We start from the raw sequence: 13927 nt of genomic DNA on the forward strand, positions 1-13927 counted from the left end.
GATGAAATTCATGGAACTCTTACATTCGTTAATTTAAAGATCGAAAGTGTTTCAATGTACATATCTATATGGTGCGTCAAATTAACGATCACAGGGACTTCTCTCATGAAATTCGATGCAGAATTGAAGTGGGCAGAAGTTCTTTCCAGAAAATAAACAAAGTCCTGACAAACCGTGACGTAAGTATTATACTTCACACTCGGATACATCTATGCAACACGTTCAGTCTCCTGATCCTTGGAGTTGAGTCACGGATACCTACCGAAGTATTGGGTAAGAAACTGAAGGCATTTCAGACGATGCGTATCGAAGGATGCTAAGGAAATCGTGAAGAGATGAAGACACAAATATGTCAGTACTTCGACTTATGATCTAGGATTTAGAAATACTCAAGGCCATCAAATACTTCAGCGAAAGGTAAATGGCAGACGTGGTCCAGGACGTAGAAGGCTATTATGGTTAAAGGATTGACACCAGTGATTCAGATTGAGGTCGGAATCGCTGCTCAGGAAAACCGTGGACAAACAACAGATTATGATGTGGATAACCAATGTTCTTGGAGGATGAGGCACGTAAAGAAGAAGAAATTATTAACATTACTTATAACTTCCGTGCACATTTTTTCTCCTGTTTATATTCTACAAGTGTGACACTTCCGTGCTGGGCGCGAATTACGGGAAATCACAGTAATGAAAAACATTTCCGAATCATCATAAATCAGAAGAAGTCTCACATGTTAGCAAAACCATAAGCTCATTCGCAGCTTATTTTCAGCTATTTTCATGACTAGATTGTCTAGAGAAATTACATTTCGAAGGTAGACAAAACTTTCCACATTTTCCAGGAGGGAATTACACAGCTTGATGTTTGCTGGTTGCACTTCCCCATTCACTGCCACTGTTATAGTTTTGACTTGACTTAGTTTGGTATACATTCATTGCTCTGAGCAGCCTGAGTTGTGCTTCCACCTATTTTTCTCCCAGAGCCACACCATTATCAACAAAAGCCATGACAATTAGCGCGACAAAAAAACTATTATGTTCTTCTTTATATTATTCATGCCTGAGACAAACAGCGCTCTGGCGATGGAGAGTTATTTTTGAATTCAGTTTCTTATTTGAAACCCGGCTCAATGACTTCTAATAGACTGCAAATAGCTAGTACAGTGTTCATAAAAAGTTAGATAATGACGATGCTGATGATGCGGATGATGACATTGGTTTGATGACGCTGAATGACATGGTTATCAGCGGACTTGTCATTGTGAACTACATTATGCTTTCACCATAATGTGACCACCTGTGAAAAGCAAGAATAACCGCATTTTGCATCGCAGAACGCTGCGAGACGTGAAAGAAGAGGTTGAATGAGATTCTGGAAGGTACTGACAGGGATGTGGAGCCAAGCCGACAACAGTACCGTGCCAACCTCTGTTGGATTTTTCGGGTGAGGATCCATGGCGTGAATAGCCGGATCGAGGTGATATCACTGATTGTCAACTGAGTTTAGATCCGGGGAGTTTGGTGGCCAGGGGAGTACAGTAAAGTCATCCAAGTCGTATCTGAGCCATGCGAGTACGTTGTGAGATGTGTGACACGTTGCGTTGGAGCCTAAAACGTGATTCATCTGAAAAGCCCACATGTCGCCACTCACTGGACGTCCAGCTGTAGTAATTGCGCTTGAGTCCACTGATGAACAACGGTCAACCTGAATGGATGAACCAGGCGCCAACTGCAGAGACCCATATGCAGCAAAGTTCGCTTAACGGTCGTTGAGGAGAAATTGTTGGTAGCCTCTTGGGTCATCAGCCTGTTGCACGTCTATTCGCCAGTACAAATCCCTTCAGCCGCCGTTCATACGCATCAACTGTGGCCCGTGGTGTACCACAGCTGCCTCGAAGCTGGTTTTGGACAACACTATTTTGCGAAGCATGGTACACTTTAACCATGGGGGAGAGCGAACAGTTTACAGACTTAGCTATTTCAGTAATCTTTCACCCTCCGATCGAAAGCCAATGCTCATGCACTTTTGAATGTCAGATAAATCGCTCCTTTTCCGCATTACGACAACGACTGCACTGTTTTCCGTGTCCCCCCCCCCCCCCCCCAGACACGCTATATGTCGTCTCTACTGCTAGTAAGCAGTTACTGCATGTTGACTTTGAACATAGACGGCCATCGCGTTAATTTGACTGGACTGTGTATGTGCTCAGTGACAATAAAGTATTGTGTCAAAAGCAGTCTTCTTGGGACAGTGGAAACAGTTAGAGCCGGCCGCTGTGACCGAGCGGTATAGGCTCTTCCGCCCCGAACCGCGCTGCTGCTACGATCGGAGGTTCGAATCTTGCTTCTGGCATGGATGTCTGTGATGTCCTTAGGTTAGTAAGGTTTAAGTAGTTCTAAGTGTAGGGGACTGATGACCTCAGATGTTAAGTCTCATAGTGCTTGGAGCCATTTGATTTGGACGTAGTTAGAGACTTTCAAGGTTTCGGCAATGAGGACACTATGACTGCCTGTGTATGTGTTGAAACAGGTAAATAAGATCACGGAGGGGTTCGTACATGTCTACAAGCATGCTGAAGACCTGTCCTCACGCTTAAACAAATCTGTGATGTACTCACGAAATAAAATACTAAATAAATTCAGAAGTAGCTGAAAAAGTGATAAAACTTGTGAGCAGTTTGTAATGCCATCTTACTCAGCATTTGAAAATTTAAGAATCGTGTCGGGACTTGCAATTTAATTTGAGATATTGTCGCTGGACTTGGTCACTGACAGAAGTACGGACAGAAGACCGGCAGCACGATTCAGGACCCACGCAAGCAGTGTGAAACGTAGCAGTGTTTCTATTAATGCTTCCTTTCTAGCAACGTGGTTTGAAAACTGCGAAGAACTTGCCGAAAGTATTTTAATGGAAGGTTACTACATTCGATTAGAAGGAAAGCGTTGTTACCTGCAGTGTTTATGTGAAATTCAGCAAGCTGTTTCGCACGCATTTTGAATACTGATGTCGATTAATGGAGGATTACATGTACAATGTTTATAATTGGAAGGAGAAGCAGCCTTGGTCGTATTTTTTGTTTTATTATCCGTAAAATCGATTTTCTGTCACTTAGTGACCGTCCGCAGTGCTGTAAGATACAATTAAAATTGTTAGGCACTGATATTAACAAGCTTAGAGCGATCACATAAACTAAAATAAAATACGACCAAGGCTGTTTCTCCTTCCAATTATATCCATTATCTGATCGTGGTGCACAGAACACTCCATGGAGTCGCCAATCAATGTACAATGTTTGTTAAAGTACTTCGAATCCAAGGGACTGGATGTACTGCGATCTTTCTAGCTTTACTAGTTTTCATTTTAACTTGGTGCTGGAACGACCTGCTTTCTGGATGACTTTTATAGGTGGCGGAAGGCACATCGTCTTGGATTGGGGCTGGGTAGGCACATTGCTACGAAAGCAGAGCTGCGCTGTGTTGTGACTGGGCACTTGGGTCCCAGGTGCCTGGGTTCAGGGAAGTCGGTCGCCAGTACGCATCCAGGTGGCCCAGCGGCGGTCCAGAAAAATGTAGACGTCTTTGGTAGTTAATATCTTTGGAACAAAATGACATATCGTTGCAGTTCTGTGCGGTAGCGTTGTCCATTGATTTCTGGATAGAGTTTGGCGCGCCTTTTCCGCAAGATGATACTGCAGCAATGAATGAAGTAAGATCGTCTTTTGAGGAACTCAGCTGGCCGGGGTGGCCGAGCGGTTCTAGGCGCTTCAGTCCGCAACCGCGCGACCGCTACGGTCGCAGGTTCGAATCCTGTCTCGGGCATGGATGTGTGTGATGTCCTTAGGTTGGTTAGGTTTAAGTAGTTTTAAGTTCTAGGCGACTGATGACCTCAGAAGTTAAGTCCCATAGAGCTCAGAGCCATTTGAACCATTTTTTTTTTTGAGCAACTGAAGGCCGTACTGAAGTGGTACTAGAAGTATGAGAAGATGATGGAGGTACAACGGCAATGGTGTAATGTGTACGGAACTTAGCCACCAAAACGTGTTACAATTTATCGTATTGGGCATAATTTTGAAGCCGGCGGTACAGTTCAGGATGTGCTTAAGGAAAGGTCTGGGCGACCAAAAACATCAACAAGGCCAGATTCCAGCGCTGCTGTGTTGCAACATTTTACTATGTTTTCTTATAAATCTGTGATGCTGGGAGCACATAAAAGGGGGTAAGCCGATCAAGTGTAGGACAAATTCTGAAGTCTGAAATGTGGAAAGTGTACATCCCGAGATCACTGCACGCAACGAACGACAGCTACTTGCAACATTTTACTGTTATCTCATAAATCTGTGAAGCAGGGTGCACATAAAAAGAGGGTAAGCCGATCAAGTGTAGGACAAATTGTTGAACCTGAAATGTGGAAAGTGTACATTTGGAGTCGTTGCACGCAGTAAACGACAGCGACTCAGATCCAAGGATGCAGTGCTGCGAGTGATCTGAGGGCAAGTTTCGCGAGGATGAACGGTTTGCAGGGATGTTTATCTGGTATAACGTGGTGCCATTAAAACAGAACTATATTGTAAACCTACATACTGCATCTACTGAGCTCCTGAAAATCCCCATGTTCATGTGTACAAACATGTTAATCTACTGGGTGTTAATGTGTGGTGCGATCTGTAATGGTGAGGTGTACCTTCTGCCTATATCGATTTTACCTGCCATCCGACAGGTGTTTGGAAAGGAAAGATTTTTGCCTACAACAAGATGGCACTACGCGTCACTAACACAGAGATGTCAGAGCCTATCGGGATGTTTATCTACGATGTTTATCTACCTGGACGATGGATAAGGAGCTGTTGACTACTCACCACCGCCTCCAAACCTTACATTTCTTTACTTTTCCTAAGGGGACCTTGAAAAATGAAGTTTATCGACAGAAGCCAGCTACAATGAACGAGCTGCGAAAAACCACCGAGGTGTCCTGTGCGGCTATCACACTGGCAGCAGTGATAGCCGTAGTTCGGTCAACAGTTCGGCTGCATGTGCGTTTTTTGGCTGCTAATGGCTGCCACTTCGAACACATAAGACAACCTTCCCCACCCCCTCCCCCTCCACCCCCCACCAGTGCAAGAATTGTAACGATATGTTATTTTATTCCATTAATATTGACTATCAAAGAGTGTCTACATTTTTCTGGATCCCTCTATATTTTACAAGTTGGGCCTGCCTAGCGGCAGAACTGTGGCCGTGTAGACAAGCAAATAGTGGAAGAGCTCCGCTTTCCTATGTTTCGGAAAAGCTGTTGTAGATAATCATCGCTCGCTCTTTCACAGAAACACGGAGTCCGAAATAATGGGCATAGCTCTATGTACGGCTCTCTAAGGTTAGAGCAGCTCTGATGTGTGTCGTGGGAGTGAGAACGAGCGTAAATTATTCAGTGACATCATGGAGACGGGCCTGAAGCGACAATTTTTTAAAAGAGGGAAGGCGATTTACAATACGAATTTACTGGTAACGTAATGCGATGATCGTGATGCGTTGTCTTGGTGTGATTCTGTTCGTTGGAGGGAATCCACGCTATTGGGCTGCCCTGTATGCACTTTTCACCGTTGGCAGACATTGTACACGATTTGGACGTGGAAATATTGGTGGGCGTATGGAAAGAGTTTGCCGTGGACAGAATTCACAGTACGTGATCGGAACGCTGAAGTTACAGTCCGGAGAGCGTTTCTTAGCGGACGTTCAGGGTTACGAGTTGCTGCAACAGCACCACGTCCACATCCTCTGCAACAGAGCTATCTGCACGTCGGCAGTGTTCAGCACAACAGTTCAAGAACAATTATGGTGAGCATAATTTGCAGCGGCAGCGCGATTGGGCGTTCATGTCGGCATTTGAAGATTTCTGTACAATTACCTGTCTCAGATTTACTGTTGCCGTCTTGAGTTCATGAGCCTGTTGGTTAAACAGCAGGTGTCCACCCACTGTGCTCGTTTAGGGTTAACATACTTTCAGACCAAATTTCGATTTAATAATTTGTATTAGGAGGGCTTAGTTACCTTTTTGGGGAAAATAACTTTTCCAGCCATTCAAAATCCCGCAGTTAAAGTTATACGCATTGAGTTCATAAATCATTCAGCAATCTTGAATAATCTGTTCACGTTTTCACTATGTTTCATTAGTGATTAAGTTACTGTGTTAACAGGAACATTATTTCTTTTGGACACCTTCCATTCATATTAATTACTAAACTAAACTCCATCCGAACATGTTTCGGAAGACACCAACGGTACTGATCGACCGCTGTGTCATCCTCAGCCGATAGGCATCACTGTATGCGGATACGGAGGTGGATGTGTTCGGCACTCAGCTCTCCCAATCGTGGCAGTTCTCAGTCAAGTAGCTCCTCAATTTGCCTCACAACGCCTGAGTGCATCCCACTTGCCAAGAGCGCTCGGTAGATCGGAACGTCACCCGTCCATGTGTTAGCCAAGGCCGACAGGGCTTAACTTCGGTGATCTGTTGGGAACCGGTGTTACCACTGCGACAAGGGCGTGGACCATATTAAAATAATGTTTTATGTAAATCTGTAATTTAGGATCTGTAGTTCAGGCTTTAAAAATAACGTTTTCATGAGACTTACATACAATAAATTTCTTAACTTACATCTTACAGACGAGCTCACCTCGTAGTTTTCTGGGACTGGATAGCTTTTTGCACACAGAGAGTTTCACATACTTAAACACGAAAATTAATTATAATGAAGACATTTCTTACTTCAGTAACTTATTTCAGTGACTTAACGAAACGGAATTGTGCTCTATGTGTATAAACGTGTATACTGACAGTACGACACCAGTAAAAGTAAAGTTAATTACATTACTAGGTCTCCAAGTATTTTGAAGTTACTCATACAACAGTAAGCAATCAAGAATTGAATCTCTTCACACAGGTGTGTGATTAATCATTATCAAATGTACAGTGAATTTGGCTATTTCGTTGAAGGATTTTCGGAATGTATATGTGGACTATTGGCACGTTAATTTGTTCAGAACTTGCTCTACTATGTATGCTGTTTCCACGTACTGTTTGATCATTTCATAAGCAACCACAGTACGGCTACTAATGGGACCCACGGCTTCCATATTAAGTGTACGAGAGCTGCTTCGCCACAGCCAATGTACCCAGTCATGGTTACCAGACGACAGTATATTCAATGCGTTTTCATACTAGCGAACTGAAGCAGAAGCTCAGGGGTTGGACAAGAACATGGAAACACCGCGGCAAATGCATGCTTGACAGTAAATGTAGGTACTAGGCAAGCCGGCTGGTTGCGATGTTGTACTGTATTTGACCACGAACGACACCTGAGCAATTTCTTCATCATGTTGCCAGTGTCGGTCGTGGCCAAAAAAGTGTTTCTTGTAGTTGTGAATGCGCTATGTCGCAGCTAAGTGAGTTCGAAAGCAGGCAAATTGTTCGTGTTCGTATGGTGCGTGCTCCCGTAACCAATGTAGCCGAACTCTTTGGTGTTTCAGGAGGCATCGTATCGAAGAATCATACGGCACACAGGGAAAGTAGAGAAACATCATCCGCCAGGTCACAACGCGAACGGAATTATGTTTTGAGTGATAGTGAAGAACGGTCATCGAAAAGACGAAAAATAAGAAGACGACAGACGAAAATATCACTGCAGAGTTTAATGTCGCAATAACAAACACTGTCAGCGCCAAAACAATGCGAAGGGAGCTCCACAAGCATGGAATTCCAGGGCTAGACTGAATTTCGAGACCACTCATCAGTGATGCAAATGTCTGCAAAAGGAAAACGTGGGGCTCAAGACAAGAAATCTGGACTGTGGGGCAGTGGAAGAAATTCGTGTGCTCAGATGAGTCTTGTTTCACACCGTATCCAATACTTTCCAGAGTTTACGTCCAATAAGTGAAACGTGGCAATGGTACGGTAATAACGTGGTGTTCCTAGGATCCAAGTCTGCTCTGCTAGGTCGCCTTGCTGTCAAGGACTATGTGACCGTTTTGGCAGGTCAAGTCCATCCTATGGTAGAATATTTGTTCCGAAATGGTGGTGCTGTGTTCCAAGATGACAGAACAGCGATTCGCGCAGCTCATATCGTCTAGGATTGGTTTTGTGTGCACGAGGATGAGTTGTCGCATTTTCCCGGCCACAACTGTCAACAGACCTCAATATTGTTGAACCTCTGTGGTTACCTCAACTTCTCATTATTTTGCAGGTCGACTGGTACAAGATTCTCTTGAAAGCCATACAGGACCTGTATTTATTCCTTCCCAGACGACTTCAAGCTGTCTTGAATGTCAACGGTTTTCTTGTACCATAGGGGCATGGCAATGTGTTGTATTTCTGTTATTCCCCTATTTCTGTTCCCCGACCGTGACACAGGTAGTTGGTGATCACAGATATTTCAATTTTAAAGCCTTTAAATTTTATGGCATGTTCAACGAAGCTACTCTTTTCTACAAAAAATACAGAAATTCGCTAGAGTGAGAATTACTAAACTTCAGGATCCTCTATACTCTGGCCACGCTTTTTCCTGTGTAGGAAGCAGCTCGCTATGTAGATTGAGTGTGCGGATGTAGGAGTTATTTCTGGTTTCCGTACGCAACAGAAGGAGTACGGTATTGGTGACGCAGCAAATAACGTCATCCCGGAACACCAGCATAGTCGACAACGAGACTTCAATATAAGTGCCGCCACTGTAATCAGCTACGATTACGGGACAACCCATCCCGCGTGAAAACGCAGCATGGTACTTATCTGAACAGAAATTGTGGGTTTGCTACGTGACTTCAGGGCTATTGTTCGTTCAACAACTATCCATCACATCAATTCAACCTGTGTTTGCCAACAGTACATAAGCTTTCCGAGGTAATGCACGTGTTTTTACGAGAGTGTTAGTGGTTGGCATTCGCATCCTGCGTATCGTGAATGTAACGTATAAGTCAATGTATATGTTCAAAAATATCCGAACGACCTGCTTCGCGTTTCACCTGATTTGCATGCAACCAACATAACGTAACTGTCCTTTGAAGTCCTCTAATCTCGTTTTGGTACAAAATGATTACCACATGTGACCACTAGAAAATACTGCTCTGTATGCGAGAACTGTAGATATAAATTAATATGACGATACTACAAGTATCAACGAATACCTCAGACAGTCGTTAACGCTTGTAAAGTCAAATTTATTACAAGAAGTGGCATCTGCAAAGGGTTACCACGCTCATTAGTGCCTGATGCAAATAATGACGGTTACCCTAACCCATCAGTCATTCTTGAATCCTTGTTCTCTAAAAGATTTTCCAATCCTATGTAAATCGTCGTTCACTTAGCGAGCGCTTTTGCATAAACTGATCAATGAATGAGCCACTTAGAAAAACAATGATTAATAGCGTCAAGCACTGTATTGAAACCTCACTATCAACAACATATCACTAGTCATCACCATATTCATTTTCTGGGGCCTTTGTCCCACTTCAGCGCGGGGTCGGCCCTGTTACTACGGATTTGGAGACGTTAGTGGCAGAGGGTGGCCAGATACCCTTCCTGTCACCAACTGCGTATCATCAGTAATTTCACTATATTCATGATGACACATCGCACTTGTCATCTAACACAAAGTATCGTTAAAAATGTAAGTTATTCATTTGTTGTGAGAGACGACCACAACACTTATGGTCATTGCTGACTAACCGTAATGAGAAGTGATATAGAACATTTTCGGCTTGTGTCAATTAGCAAATCTGAACCTCACATTGCATGACAAAATTTTGTACTGTATTCGGACAACCATCCAGAAAGTTATCCCTGTTAACTAACCACGAAAGATATTAAATACTGTTTCATTCCCAATATCAAACTTGAAGTAATGTATGTGTTGGAAGGCAATACGAATCCAGCACCTTATCCGATTATCATGTAAACACAGTCAGATTCCGGACATCAAATTTTCTCAGCAGTAGTGAGATGTCTGGAACTGCTGCGACGAGAAAATTAACAATTTCTGCCTTCCCGGGATTCAAAACCAGTACTTATGCCGTTGTTCTTTAGGCAAGAGTGGACATTAGATATAGGTTTCTTTCGCCAGAAGCGTGATGTGCCCCAGTTGAAACTAGAAGTGACGTGACGAAGAGAAAAGTGGGGACTGTGAATCGAACTCCACATGTGTGGTTGTTGACTGCACAAGAAGACACGTTAACCACCGAATTCTTTTTCGCCAGTATCTAGAAGTGACATGCTTGAACTTGAAACGATGTGACGAAAAGAGCTGTGTGTCTATGGGAGTCGAAACCATTATGTCGACGAATGAAGACAAATTAAAAGTCAAAATAAATTTCCATCATCAATTAAGTGTGCTCATGCTAAGGCCGGAAAAGACGTTACGAAATTTTTTGTGTCGATTCAGGTTTCGAGCTCTGACACGCACCTTATGTGGAAAACTTGAGGAGTTTGGAACCATGAACAAACAATGAATTGATGACACTATGTCGTCACGAAGAGATCGAATGAGATGCTACGAAAACCAAAACATTCAAAATCTCTAGCTGAAACAAAAGATAGACTAAAGAGCCCTGTGACCTAACATGGCTTCTGGCTCTTTAACTAAAATACAAGTGGTACTGCGAGAAAAGTTAATACATGCTACCACTTATTCCTCTGTCATGGCGAACCTAACGAGTAGTCGGTAGACAGGATACTTCAAGTTTAATGTGAATCTGGAACAACGATGGAATCTCATGTTCTTCATTTGGTGTAATTAGGGTTAAATAGGACCCACCAGTGCAAAATAAAAGCTGGTTTATTGAACCAGATTCTTCCTAATTTAGTAAACTGCCACTCTTAGATCTGCTAACAGTATCAATCTGATGAAAGCTCAGAAATTGTTTATATCATTTCATAACCCACCAGCAACAGCTAAACCTCGGGGAAACGTTTCCGTGAAGAGCTCGTGGCTGTGTGTCCTGGTCAGAAGAATATCTGACCCACTGGCCTACGGCCGCCTCACGCTAGCCGGCGTCAGCCCAGGTGCTAGTAACGGATCATGCCTTGAGTCTGTGATCTACAGCGAACGTTTATCATTCACAATGGCAAACTTAAGGTTATTTAATATTGTAGTTTCGTCTTCAGTGTCAAATAATTTATATCAACAGTGTGTACACCGTGCAGTAACAACGAGGTTATAACCAGTGTTCTAGAAGCACATGACCTAAGGATAAAAAAGTTTGTAATCAACCATTGCGGACAAAATATACCAGGAAAGAGGAGATTGTTGTGTAGGCTTGAGACGATTTTGGATGTAACAGAAGGTGTAAGGCAGATAGCTCGAATATCTATGCTCTGTACGTGGAGAGTGTTAATTAAGAAATGAACTCGAGTAATAGCTTCCTTGTGTAACGTAGGATGATTTTAATGTGAATTATTTGTCACATTCTGCAAGCCGAACCGCTGTAGCGAAGTCGCATAGGAGCTAAAATGTTAGTATCATGTGAGATAAAATCCTAGAATCAACGAAACTTAGGCGCTGTCGTTCCAACGACATAGTAACCTACTGGAGCAATATCAAGGGAATTTAGCAGGATAGCTCTGTGTCACTCCAGGAAGTATCTCGACAATCACATGGTTGCCAGACTAAACCTATATTGTTACCAAATCCTAATCATCCTCTCAGCAGGGAGGCATACGTTTCTACAGCCGATGAATTTCTTGAGCAGGCTAGCAATCCATGAGTAAAGCTTATGTTTCAAAGACACAGCGGAAGCATCTCGCAAATTAACAGGTACCTGGATTGCGAAAGGTGTAAGCAAATGTAACCCATCGGAAACAATAGATATTGTTAGCAGGGAGGAATGAAGTTGATGGCCTTCCTCTTCATAGCGGTCATTATTTTATTTCTGTTTTAGTTGTACATTATCGGAATATTCATGTGAATTATCGAGGAGAAATTGTTAGAATCGACTGCTAAGTGAAGTTTAAATAAGAAAATAACTAGTGTTCTTTCAAATGCAGTGCTCTGTGACAGCAAGTCCTTACATTTAAAGTGGCGTGGTGTGGCATTTACAGCAATTACTGGAGAAACGAATCCGACGGTATGGATTGCCAGACGGTATCAGGAAGAGTACACACTATCCAAAAGCTGTGGTTGTTAGTTGTTATATGTTAAAATACCAAGATTCATTAACAATGTTGCTCTGTAATATCGCGTTTGTTTGCTGATGGGAATTCATCTTTTACCTTACTGTAGAGCATCAATGAAAAATTCATATACGTGAAGTCATTTATATTTAACCTTCTGTAATGGAGCTAAAAAGGACCAATATGAAATTCTGTAACCGCTTCTCCAGAAAATTTCGGAGTTCGTACGTAGACTTTGAGTAGACTGAATAGGCAACTTTTTATAATCATCAGCATAATGTTGGTATGTGCCAAACTTAATTAATTTTTACTACAATAACTATTGTTATTGTTTCCATTTGTTCATTCTTAGAAAGTCTTATATCGCTTATTTTTGCCATTTTTTTGAATTTTGAGTTGGAAAGATGGAAGCATTTGATGTTCTCCTCACGTGATAGTCTCTTTTATCTTTGCTATTCAATTTATTTGCAGAGTAAAAGAACACTCAGTCATAAGTGCTGATGGCAAGGAGCCGATACTGTACGTCTACAAATATTTGTGGCGATCTAGCACAGTAACGACAAAGTAATTCAAGTCGGAGCATGTTGTCCCACTGTATAACGAGTAAATGCACTGAAACCACAAGGAAACCACGAATGGGTGGTATTGATTAGCCTAGAGTGGTTTTCTATTGTGTCATCTATGAGCTCCATTGGATTAACTGAAAAAAGCCGAAAAGATTTCATGCCGCTGGTATTCTAATGTACATGTAAATAAGTATGAAAAGGTTGAAAGACTTCGTTCTTCTGGCTTTTGGGTCAAAATCCGAGAGTTTTTGGCTAATAATTACTCGTATGGCGTATGATGCTGAAAACAAATCATAGGTCCCCCAGCGACAATGATCCAGATTCTTATGTTATTAGACACAGTTGATTGCTTTGAGAATACCGGGCTACTTTGCAAAATTTCAGCTACAAGCCTACAGGCACAGCTCGCCCTATTTGCCCAAGAAATTCACAGTGCCGTAGACACTGGCGAGCAGATTGATGCCGTATTCCTGGACTTCAGGAAGGCATTTGATACGGTTCCGCACTTACGTTTAGTGAAAAAAATACGAGCTTACGGAATATCGGACCAGGTTTGTGATTGGATTCAGGATTTCCTAGAAGAAAGAACACAACATGTCATTCTTAACGGTTCAAAATCTGCAGATGTAGAGGTAATTTCGGGAGTACCGCAGGGAAGCGTGATAGGACCTTTATTGTTTACAATATACATAAATGACTTAGTTGACAACATCGGTAGCTCCGTGAGGCTATTTGCAGATGACACGGTTGTCTACAAGAAAGTAGCAACATCAGAAGACTCGTACGTACTCCAGGAGGACCTGCAGAGGATTAATGCATGGTGCGACAGCTGGCAGCTTTCCCTAAACGTAGATAAATGTAATATAATGCGCATACATAGGGGCAGAAATCCATTCCAGTACGATTATGCCATAGGTGGTAAATCATTGGAAGCGGTAACGACCGTAAAATACTTAGGAGTTACTATCCGGAGCGATCTGAAGTGGAATGATCACATAAAACAAATAGTGGGAAAAGCAGGCGCCAGGTTGAGATTCATAGGAAGAATTCTAAGAAAATGTGACTCATCGACGAAAGAAGTAGCTTACAAAACGCTTGTTCGTCCGATTCTTGAGTATTGCTCATCAGTATGGGACCCTTACCAGGTTGGATTAATAGAAGAGATAGACATGATCCAGCGAAAAGCAGCGCGATTCGTCATGGGG

The sequence above is a fragment of the Schistocerca americana genome, chromosome 4, assembly GCF_021461395.2.
Source record: "Schistocerca americana isolate TAMUIC-IGC-003095 chromosome 4, iqSchAmer2.1, whole genome shotgun sequence".
In the NCBI taxonomy this organism is placed as follows: domain Eukaryota; kingdom Metazoa; phylum Arthropoda; class Insecta; order Orthoptera; family Acrididae; genus Schistocerca; species Schistocerca americana.